At 41.7% G+C, this 12750-nt stretch overlaps 1 pseudogene; it reads right to left on the reverse strand.

Annotated features, from left to right (window-relative positions):
* Positions 1–450: 450 nt before the first annotated feature.
* LOC114081873 (GTP-binding protein 10 pseudogene) lies at positions 451–1737 on the reverse strand (annotated as a pseudogene).
* Positions 1738–12750: the final 11013 nt, after the last annotated feature.

Consider the following 12750-nt stretch of genomic DNA (forward strand, 5'->3'; position numbering starts at 1 on the left):
TCACTGAGTTGTTTAGTGCCTTTTTCCTGAGGCTGGCTTTGAATTCATGATCCTCCAATCTCAGCCTTCCAAGCCACTGAGATTACAGGTGTGCGCCACAGTGCCCAGCATAGTATGACATTTTCAAATATGTATACACTGTGGAATGGCTCAATCAAGCTAATTAACATATTTCTTTTTTTATAATGAGAACACTTAAAACCTACTTTCTTACTAATTTTTCAAACAGGATATATTATAACAACTATGGACACCAAGTTGTACAAATCTCTTCATATTAATTGAAATTTATAACATCTCCTTAACCTCTGTCTCCCCATCCCCTGGTAGCCACCATTGTACTCTGGAACTCCAGTTTTTTAGATTCCATATATAAGTGATAACACATAAATTTGACTTTTTGTGCCTGGCTTATTTCCCTTAATGTAATGTATTGCAGATTCATCCATGTTTTCATAAATGACATGATTTCCTTCTTTATTGGGATACAATAGTATTCCATTAATACTATTTTTACTAGAGTTATATTATATTCTTCCTGGAACTAGTGACAACATGCTTTGATGGTGGCTTACTGTAAGATATTGTATTAGAAACCCTTAAATTAAGCAACTGTTTCTTAAAATGTGCATCATTTTCCCGGTTGGCATGTTCATCCAGTGATTTTCTTATACAGTTTTTTAATTCTTCAATTCCTTCTCCAGTAATTGCAGAGATGGGGATGATATGCTGGAACTCCATATTCCTCTCTGGAATCATTTGTTTTTCAACTAAATGCAGGAAATCTTTAGGATTCTGGAGTTGGTTCATCAATTCATGAAACTTATTTTGGGCATCTGGCAAATCCATTTTATTAACTGCCAGGAGTGCAGGTTTTTTCTGAAGTTCTTCATTGTACAACTCCAACTCTTTTGTAAGCAGTATTATGGTTTCAAAGGCAGTTCTGTATTGAGTTTGGGAAGAAAGCTGAAATCCAGAAATATCGACAACAAAAAGCAGTTGTCTAGTTCTTTCTATATGCTTGAGGAATTTGTGGCCCATTCCTCTGTTCATATGTGCTCCTTCTATCAAACCCGGCAAATCAGCAACAGATATCTGTTTAAAATCATTGTACATAATTTTTCCAAGTTCAGGCTTTAATGTTGTAAATGCATAATCTGCTATTGCAGGTTTTGCATGAGAAATCTGACTTAGCAAAGAGGATTTTCCAGCATTTGGGAATCCTACCAGGCCTACATCAGCTATAAGCTTCAGGTCAAGATGAATTATTCGTTTTTGGCCTTTCAATGGTAAAAAATTTGTAAGAAATTTACCACCAATGCCACCTTCAGCTATCAAAATTCTGTCTTCCTCTTTATTGAGTTCTCCTATAATTTTACCATTTTCATCAGTTCCTGAAATACCCACAGGTACAGGGATTTCACAGTCTTTTCCTTTAGAGCCTTGCAGTGCACTAACCCGACTATTTGCCCCTTCTCCAGCCACAAACCGTTTCTGAGGATATTTGTCTTTAAGTTGTTTTAAGGTCATCTTTTTATGGGCTACAACCCAGACGTCACCACCTTTTCCACCTTCTCCACCTAAACGAGGATAACCCATTCCACCACTCCCTCCTTTGGCGAAAAGTCTTAGGTTATTGATAAAATTTCCATACTTTCTGAACAACGCGCAACTGCAATGCACCATAACGGCGCGGGGCGATTCCCTCCCAAGGAAGCAGTGTACTTTCTTGTGGCGCGCCGCTTACGTCACTATATATCCATTTTTCATTGCACTAAAATTAAATGCCCAAGGCTGGGTAACCTTATTAAGGAAAGAAGTTTATTTGGCTCATGGTGTTGTAGGGACAAATGATGTAAGGCACCGAAGATAGCAGGAAACAGTTTTATTTGGCTGCAGCCGGGTTCAGAGTTTCAGAGTTTTATATCTACCATGTAAGGCGGGTGGCTCAGAAGTTCACAGTCTGCTGAAGTTCACATAAAATCAGCTTTTTCTTTCACTGTTTTGGGCAAGTTAACTCTTCAAGGACAACACTTGAGAAGGGGAGAGCTTCTTCTCCCCTTTCTTTCCTCCCCCTGCCAGCTGTTACCATGGAGCCCATTTGTAACTTATCTTAAAAATGTAGACATCTCTTTAAAGCTCAGCTTAAGGCCAGAGGCCTTGTTTGCACATTTCATCAAAGTACTATACTGGATATGTTTGTGAAAAACTAGTAAGGGGAGGTCCAGCACCTGGAATGCTGGTATCTTCTCGGCCAGTGGCCAAGTAAGTAGGGTGACATGAAAAGAGAAAGTTTATCTACATTGAACTCTTTTACAGAGACTCTTTTGCTCAATATGGGTGAAGATTTCTGGAGAGGCCCAGTTAAGAGTTTTCAGTGGAGAAAGGGGGTGCCACTTGAATTCCCCCCTTTAATGATGCACCCCATAATTTAATCCTTTAAATTTAAGAGCATCATTACCATTATCTTGGCTTAAAGCCTTATATAATGTCAAAACCTTAGTTGTTGTCATCCTTTCAACAGCAACTTCTATAGTGGACCCAATAGTTTTAATGCACAGTGAAGCCAAACATGGGAGCAATGAAGAGGTTAACAGCAGAATACCCACTACACCAGTTAAGCTTTTAAATCTACCAAGAGTTGAAAACCATCTCCCCAAAGCATGTTTGGGACCCAAGTTTTAATGCCCTTCTAGGTATGAACTAGCACATATGCTAGTTCTCTTGTGTTGTTGGCTATATTCTTAACTGTTTGTCTATTGTCATCCATTTGGATGCAACAATCTGAGCTTTTGAACTCTCCACATATTTCTTTTTCCTCAGCCAGTAGGTAATCTAATGCCAAGCAATTTTGAAAGTTAGGTACTCACATTTGGTCTACTGTGTGGCTAGGAGGTCAAAGGCTGTGGCAGTCTGATTAATAATAATTTTTAGTATAGCTAGAAAGTGAATAATTCTGTTTAACATGTACATAGGAGTTCTATAGCTCCAACTGCCATTTTGTGCCCAGGTAGCTGTAGCATAAGTGGCAATAATCCTCTGGGGTGGCCAGTTACCTTCACCCCAAGATTGGTGACCTCCTAAATCAAGTTTCTTTCCAATGGACCTCTTTTGTCTTTCCAAACAGTCATCCATCCATTGCATTCCTCTGAAGGACAGGTCCTAAATATATGTTTTACCACCTCTTGGTTATAATGGATTGTCTTGACATATGGTTTACATGATCTCCATGGTTGGAATAGGAGTAGGGGAGAATCCCTTATGGTTATCAAAGGAAACCAAACTAAATAATAGACTAACATTTTGGTTAGCATAGGTTAAACAGCATAAATTAACAAAGCAAACTAATAACACCAAACAAATCCTAGTGCTGGGAGCCATTAGCCAAGTAGGTATGACAATTTCCTTGCCAGCGTACCCCATGTTTCTTAGTGGAAGGACTCGTGGAAATAGGACATTTTGCAGTGACATTGCAGTTAGGTGACCTTGCTTAAGGACCAGGGCGGATCCGGGATTAGGGTGTTCCCGGTTTAGGATAATCGGGTTTAGGGCGTTCCAGGTTTAAGATTATTCCTGCTGGGAATAGGGCGTATCCTGCTGCCTGAGTTCCCCTTGAGTTCTCACGGGATTCAGACAGTATTTTTTGGGAGATAGAAGCCCAGTGGAGGTGAATTTGGGCAGAGAATGTGGATATCCCCAGAACGTGATTGTAGACGGCTGGTGTGAGTTCGGGAATAAAGAGTTGCTGTTTGAATCTACAAGCTGTGTGGTGGCTCGTGATTGTGTGCCCAACCAGACTGCGGCATTTGGCGTCCCGTGCGGGGAACTTCTGAAGCTTGGAGGTAAGTGAAATTGCTCGTCCCTGAGGAAGAGCCAAAGAATGGGTGACCATTTCAAAAAAAAACAGTGCGTTCTTGTTTTGATTTATCTTGTTTTTGTTTCAAGCTGCCTATCCCTAGAAATTTCTCAGGCAAACTGGAAAAAATGGTTGACTAAAGGTTTGAAGTTTGTTGGCCCTGAGGAAGAGAAAATTGATACAACGATTTTTTATTCCGTTTTTGTTTCATTCAGTTTCGGTTTTGTTTTGTGTTATCTTATTGGGTTGCGTTATCTTTATAGTAGATTAGAAATTAGTAAAAAACAAACCAAAAAGATATTAAGTAAATTGTTAGAGGTTCAGACCATGGAGAAAGACATTTTAGATCAAGCAAAAGAGAAGGTCTCTCGAGCTAGTCAGACAGAGGAAGAAAATTTAAAGGAAAAGGGGTTGTTAGGAAAAAGGCCACAACAGGAGGCTGTTACTAACTCCATTTTATCACAAGAGGGCATAATTCAACCAACAGCCCCACCGATGGAGACAGCTGAGTGGCCCTCAAACCCCGTAGTTAATAAATGGGATCCTGAGACAGGACCTCAAAGATTAGCATGCCCTGTACTTGAACAGGTAGGAGGGCAGCGAATTCACTGTGCTTTAGATTTTAAAACAGTGAAGCAGTTAAAGGAGGCTGTAACAACCTATGGTCCCCAAGCTCCCTTCACGGTAAGCATGGTTGAGTCCATTACTAACTTGGACATGACGCCAGCAGATTGGGCTAGCATGTGTAAATCTGTACTAAATGGAGGACAATATTTGTTATGGAAGGTTGCCAATGAGGAATTTTGCACGGAGACAGCTAGGCGAAATGCAGCAGCCGGTTACCCTCAAAGAAATCTAGATATGTTGTTAGGAAAAGGACCTTATGAGGGTCAACGGCAACAAATTGAATATGATCCTGCTATATATGCACAAATTGCTGCAGACGCAGTTAAGGCATGGAAGACTTTACAAGGACATGGAGATTTACAAGGTCAGCTATCTAAGGTAATACAGAGAGCTAATGAACCTTACGCTGACTTTGTAGATAGGCTAATTCAAACGGCTGCCAAAATTTTTGGGGATACAGAACAAGCAATGCCATTAATAAAACAACTGGCTTATGACCAAGCAAATTGTTGCTGCAGAGAGGTTATTAGACCATGGAGACATGAAGATTTAAACACATATATTAAATTATGTAGAGATATTAATGAACAAGGGCAAGTCTTGGCAGCGGCAGTACAACAGGCTTTAGATGCCAGGCCAAAAACATGCTATGATTGTGAACTAACAGGACATTTTAAAAGGAATTGCCCCATAGGAGGAGGGTTTAACAAAAGTAGGTATCAAAGGAATAGAATACCGGGTATTTGCCCACGATGCCATAGAGGGAGACATTGGGCTAATGAATGCCATTCTCAAACCACCATAGAGGGTACTCCCTTATCAAAAAAAGGACAAAGACCAGGTATTTATCCACGATATCATGGAGAAAGGCATCAGGCTCCATTGCCAATAAACGGACAGGGGGACCCAATGCTCCGGGGCCCACAACCACAAATCTACGGGGCAGTGGAGGAACCCAGCAACACAATCAGGGTAGTGCCCAGGACACATTGTCCATTAAATCCCTCATCAGACAAACCCGAGGGAGAGCAGGGTTGGACGTCTGTGTGCCAGAGCAGTATTAACTCCAGAGATGGGAGTTCAAATCATTCCCACAGGAGTAAAAGGACCTTTTCCCCAAGGAACAGTAGGCTTATTATTGGGACGTAGTTCATCTACATTAAAAGGACTTATGATAAGTCCTGGGGTAATTGATCCCGATTATGTAGGTGAAATAAAAATTATAGCTAGTTCTCCAAGAGGTATATCAGTAATTTCACCTGGAGATAGAATAGCACAGTTGTTAATAATACCCAGCCTACATAATAAACTTCCTAGTCGTAGTGTAGAAAGAGCTTCCAGGGGATTAGGCTCCACAGGTGTAGATTGGGCCATGTTGTCTTTAAATCTAGAATCTCACCCCATGCTAAAACTAAATATTCAAGGTCATGACTTTAATGGGCTACTGGACACAGGGGCTGACCTTAGCATCATATCTCGTCAAGAATGGCCAAAACACTGGCCATTACAACAAGCCACTCAAACGCTTCGAGGCCTAGGAGTGGTGACTAATCCCCATAGAAGTTCTATGATATTAGATTGGAAGGGTCCTGAAGGATGTGAAGGAACTATACAGCCATATGTATTGGATCATCTTCCTATAAATTTATGGGGACGAGATGTCCTAGATCAATTAGGTTTGACATTAACAAATAACATCAATCCTAATGCGCCCACTACTAGGGCTAGACAAGGCTTTAGGAAAGAAAAAAGATTAGGAAAACAGGGCAAGGTATAGCAGCACCAATACAAATAGATCAAGGAACAGAAAGACATGGGTTGGATTTTCAGAAAGGGCCACTGAGACAATCAAAATTACTTGGAAATCAGAAAGACCAGTGTGGGTTCCTCAGTGGCCCCTGACTAAAGAAGATACAAGTAGCCCATGATCTGGTCAAACAACAATTAGCGGAAGGACATATACAACATTCCATATCTCCCCATAATACTCCCATTTTTGTCATTAAAAAGAAATCTGGTAAATGGAGATTATTGCAAGATTTAAGAGCCATTAATAATGAGATGGTTATTATGGGACCTGCTCAATCAGGGATTCCTCAATTGTCTGCTTTGCCAAAAACCTGGCATGTTTTAGCTATAGATATTAAAGATTGTTTTTTTTTTCAATTCCAATTCATCCTGAGGATAGTCCACGTTTTGCATTTACTATCCCTGCATTAAATCATGAAGGTCCTGATCAGAGATATGAATGGAAAGTACTCCCTCAAGGGATGGCTAACAGTCCAACTATGTGTCAAATATATGTTAACAAAGCAATCCAGCCACTTAGAAATCAAAATCCTGAACTACAAATATTTCACTATATGGATGATGTATTATTGGCACATAAAGATAAAAACATATTGCTGGAATGTTATGCCACACTTACAAACTTATTAAAAAATTATAATCTAGAGATAGCAATAGATAAAGTACAATTAAATTTTCCAATTAATTATTTAGGAGTTCTATTATCCTCAACCATGGTCCGTCCACCAAAAATTCAAATACAAGTAGATCAACTCAAATCACTTAACGACTTTCAAAAGTTATTGGGAGACATAAATTGGATAAGGCCTTATCTAGGTATACCAACAGGAGAGTTGGGACCTTTATTTGATATTCTAAAAGGTCCATCAGATCCAAATTCACCCTGCATGTTAACTCCTAAAGCAAGAAAGGCATTAAAAATTATTGAAACATATATGGAAAATATGCATTTGGATAGAATTGATATAAGTTTGCCTTTATTATTTATTGTACTACCAACAAAAAATATTCCTACAGGAGTATTTTGGCAAGAAGGTCCATTATTGTGGATACATTTATCTTATTCTCCTAACACTATTCTTACTAGGTATCCTGAGGCTGTAGGACAATTAATACTCAAAGGAATAAAAGCAGCAAAGGGAGTGTTTGGAATTTCTCCCAATAAAATTATTACTCCATATACTATGGATCAAATTGATGAGTTAGCTAATGAGTTAAATACTTGGGCAATAATCATGTGTAAATCTAATGTTACATTTGATAATCATTTACCATCTAATCCTTTGTTGTCTTTTTGGTCTAAGCATCCTGTAGTTTTTCCTAAAATGACAAGAAAAACACCTATCATGAATGCTCCAAATATATTCACTGATGGGTCTAATAATGGTACAGCAGCAGTAGTTACCCCAGATCGAACTTTTACATTTTTAGTACCCAAACAATCAGCTCAAAAGGTAGAGCTTAATGCAGTTTTACAAGCTTTTTTGATGTTTAAAGATTCTGTATTTAATTTATTTTCTGATAGTCAGTATGTAGTTAATGCTATAGTATCTCTTGAAGATGCTGGTAGGATTTCCCCTTCTTCTACTGTTTTCTCTTTGTTTTCCACTATGCAAAGTCTAATCTGGGACAGAAAAGATCCATTCTTTATAGGACATATTAGGGCACATACAGGATTGCCTGGAGCCCTTAGTTTAGGCAATGATTTAGCAGATAAAACTACACGTGACATACATATTTTCTCTACATTTGAAGAAGCTACAAATTTTCATAAAAGGTTTCATGTTAATGCTAATACTTTACAAAAGCATTTTAAAATAACTAAGGAACAAGCCAGACATATAATAAAACAATGTCAAAATTGTGTGACATTTTTACCACAAGTTAATCTTGGAGTCAATCCTAGAGGACTGATACCTAACCATATTTGGCAGATGGACGTCACACACTTGCCAGAATTTGGAAAATTAAAATATTTACATGTTACAGTCAATACTTCTTCCGGATTTTTGATGGGCTCCCTTCATGCCGGAGAAAAAACTAAAGATGTCATAGCTCATTGCTTACAAAATTTTGCCACTGTGGGCATTCCTAAACAGTTAAAAACCGATAATGGTCCTGGCTATACCTCTACCTCTTTTAAACAATTTTGCTCATCATTTGGTATTACTCATATAACAGGAATCCCATACAATCCACAGGGACAAGACATAGTTGAAAGAGCTCATCAAACTATTAAAACATACTTATTAAAGCAAAAAGAGGTGTGGTGAGCCGCTTCTGCCGTTTCTGCAGACTATGGTCGCCATTACGAGATGGCGCTGGCTCCGCTGTGGTATGTGACAAACAACTCCTTATCTGAGAGAGTTGGCACATGATTTTTCACCACCCTGTACACCACCCTGTGAGAAAGCTCCACGCGGCAGCTTTGCATTGGGGCTTGGGATGCTTTATTAAGGCTGGGAGGGGCATCTGGAAAGGAGAAGAGAAGAAGAAGAAAGAATAAGAAATATCAGGGACATGAATAAAATGCTGAAAGAAGATTCCCGAGTGTTGCGTCTTCCTTGCGGGCAAGGGGTCGCGACAAGTGGTGCCGAAACCCGGGAACCAGAACTTTCAACAGTCAGGGGTGGTGCACCGGTTAGTCCCAGGTAAGTGGGATCCGCGACCAAAGCGGGGTTAGTCCCAGGTAAGTGGGATCCGCGATCAAAGCGGGGTTAGTCCCTAGTAAGTGGGACCCACGACTAAAGCGGGGCAGTTCCTCTGTAATGAAAGAGGAAGCCTTGCATTTTATTGCAGCTGCACCGTGTACTTTCGCTTCTACTTTCGCTTCCGTCTTCTGTGTTTTTTTCGTTGTGTCAGTGTGCTTTTGTTTTTTGTACTTCTTTTGTTGTTGTGTCATGGGTGCCGCATCTTCAAGTCCGCTTCTTCTGGCCCTAGATGGCCTGTTACGTTCCAAGGGACTGGAAGTGAAACATAGTACTTTACAGAGATTTTTACAGAAGGTAGATATCGCTGCACCGTGGTTTGCATTTTCGGGCAGCCTTACTGTACCTAGTTGGGATAAATTAGGCAAAGATCTTGACTTTGCTTCTGAGCAGGGCATGTTAGAGGGTGGGGTGATACCCCTTTGGAAAATGGTCCGTGGTTGCCTTACGGATGGCAGATGTCAGGAAGCACTTGCTAAAGGGCAGGAGGTTTTAGAGCGATTACATGAGGAAAAGTCGGAGACGGCAGAAAGCGAAGTGACTCGGGAGGATGGGAGTGTGCAGAGCATGAAACGGGGGAGGAGACGGTTGTACCCAGATCTCAGTACGCTGCGTACACCCCCATGTGAAAGTGGGTCAGAGGAGGAGGAGGATGAGGAGGAAGAGCTCGGGAGGCTGTCTTGTCAGCTAGGGAGTTTAGCTATAGGAGAAGGGAACAAAAAGAAACAAGGGCTCAGGAAGAACGATCCCCCGGATCCACCGCCGTATGGTGGGGGCACTTCGGGGAGAGCTTTCCATGCCCAAACATGGAGGGCTGTTCACGCTGAGATGGGTCTTGCTTATCCAGTTTTTCAGGATGACAACAGGGGAAGAGTCCATGAACCCTTAGATTTTAAAATTGTAAAGACCCTGGCGGAGTCTGTACGCACTTATGGGGTGGATGCCGCCTTCACACTGACTCAGGTGGAGAATCTATCTAGATACTGTATGACTCCCTCTGATTGGGCTAGCCTTGTTCGGGCTTGCGTTTCCCCGGGTAAATATTTGGACTGGAGAGCATTCGTGCTAGAGGGCGCAATAGAGCAGGCCGCCCAAAACCATGCGGCGGGACATCCCCATTGGGACAAGGATATGTTCTTGGGGCAGGGTAGATTTGCAAATCAACAGACAGGATTTCCTCTTGAGGCATATGATCAAATTAACAACATTTGCATTCGGGCATGGAAGTCGCTTCCAAATAGAGGAGAGGTGTCTGGTAATCTGACCAAGATTCTACAAGGCCCTACAGAACCCTTTTCAGATTTTGTAGCAAGGATGGTGGATGCCGCTGGAAAGATTTTTGGGGATCCTGATAGAGCCATGCCCCTTATCAAGCAATTGGTCTTTGAGCAGTGCACCAAGGAATGTAAAGCAGCAATCACTCCTTATAAAAATAAGGGCATAGAAGCATGGATGAAAGTGTGTAGAGAGATTGGAGGACCTTTAACTAATGCAGGTCTTGCAGCTGCTGTCCTTCGGATGGCAAAAGGGGGCAGTCCTGGTGCCGGAACATGCTTCCATTGTGGTCAACCTGGTCATTTCAGACGTGAATGTCCTAAAAAAGATAATTTTACTGGACCCCCTCGCGGTGGCCCTTCCAATGGCCTTCGTCAACCGGGGCTGTGTCCAAAATGTAAAAAGGGGAAGCATTGGGCAAAAGAGTGTAGATCAGTGAGGGACATCTATGGACAGCCTGTTTCAGCTGGGCCAAAAAACGGCCGAAGGGGCCCCCGACCCCAGGGCCCACAAATATATGGGGCAATGGAGAATGTCACACCCAAACCCGAGACATGGCCATCTCTACGCCATCCCATGAGACGCGGAGAGCCACTACAGGTGCCGCGGGATTGGACCTCTGTTCCACCTCCAGACTCGTATTAACACCTAAGATGGGAGTCCAATTGGTGGAAACTGAATTCAAAGGGCCTTTACCACCTGGCACTGTAGGTTTGCTAATTGGACGTGCATCCTCTATATTACAAGGTCTTCATGTCTTTCCTGGAGTCATTAGCCCTGATACTGTAGGATCAGTAAAGGTTATGGTGGAAGCTCCAAGGGGTATTGTGTCTATTTCCCCAGGAGACCGGATTGCCCAATTGCTAATTCTACCCAGTCTGCATACCCGCTTTCCTACTGATTCCTTTTCAAGGACAAGTGATGAGATTGGAGTCACTGGAGGGAATTCTGTTTATTTGTCCTTAGATATGAATGACCGTCCTACTTTAAACTTAACCATAGAAGGCAAATCAATTTTGGGGTTGCTAGATACTGGAGCAGATCGTAGTATAATAGCACAAAAGGACTGGTCAAAGGGGTGGCCGGTGCAGCTCTCAGATCAATCACTAAGAGGCTTGGGATATGCCCAAGCCCCTCAAATCAGCTGTAGACATCTATCTTGGAAGGACCCAGAAGGACACAATGGCACCTTTCAGCCTTATGTACTTGATTTACCTATCTCTTTATGGGGTCGTGATCTGATGAAAGACATGGGGTTCACTCTTAGTAATGACTATTCTCCGGTGTCTCAACAGATTATGCAAAATATGGGGTATAGGCCAGGTCTAGGACTAGGAAAACACCTACAGGGGTGTAGGCATCCTGTGCAAGGTCATCAAAAGCTTAACAGATTTGGTCTGGGTTTTTCCTAGGGGCCACTGGGGCTCAAATACCCATAACATGGCTCACCGAGGAGCCTGTTTGGGTGCCTCAGTGGCCTCTTCCCTCGGTTAAATTGGCAGCGGCCCATAATTTAATCAAAGAACAACTAAACTTGGGTCACATCCAACCTTCTACTTCTCCATGGAATACTCCCATATTTGTTATTAGGAAAAAATCAGGAAAGTGGGGCCTACTGCATGATTTACGAGCAGTTAATGCTCAAATGCAACTTATGGGGCCCATTCAAAGAAGGCTACCTCTGCTCTCCTCTATTCCTCAGGGCTGGCATATTATTGCTATTGACATTAAAGACTGTTTCTTTTCTATTCCTTTGCATCCTAAAGACTCACAACGTTTTGCTTTCACCCTTCCCTCGTGTAACCACGAGGAGCCAGATCTTAGGTTTGAGTGGGTAGTGTTGCCACAGGGAATGGCTAATAGTCCCACGATGTGCCAGATGTATGTGGGAAAGGCACTCGCACCTCTCAGACATAAGTATTCCTCCATCAAGATTATTCATTATATGGATGATGTGTTATTGGCCGCTAAGTTAGAGCAGATAGTTAATGAGGCCTATAAAGACTTAGTAAAGCTGTTAGCTCAATATGGGCTACATATTGCACCTGAAAAAGTTCAAACGGGGAATTCTATTGAGTATTTGGGAGCAATAATTGGGTATGATAAACTGAAACCACAAAAAATCACCATAAGAACTCAAGATCTCCAAACTCTGAATGATTTTCAAAAACTGCTGGGAGATATTAATTGGATAAGGGGATATTTACATATTCCTAATAGTGTGCTCCAGCCTTTGTATGCTACCCTTAAGGGTGATCCAGATCTTGCTTCTCCTCGTAGCCTCACCAAAGAGGCTAGGGCGGCCCTTATAACAGTAGAAGAAGCTATACAACATGCTACTCTATGCAGGCTCCAAAGTGATAAATCTTTCCAGTTATGTGTGCTTGCCACTATGCGGCAGCCTACTGGAGTACTGTGGCAAGATGGGCCTTTACTATGGATCCACCCACATATATCCCCAGGAAAATCTTTAGA

Source organism: Marmota flaviventris, chromosome 1, assembly GCF_047511675.1.
Source record: "Marmota flaviventris isolate mMarFla1 chromosome 1, mMarFla1.hap1, whole genome shotgun sequence".
Classification (NCBI taxonomy): domain Eukaryota; kingdom Metazoa; phylum Chordata; class Mammalia; order Rodentia; family Sciuridae; genus Marmota; species Marmota flaviventris.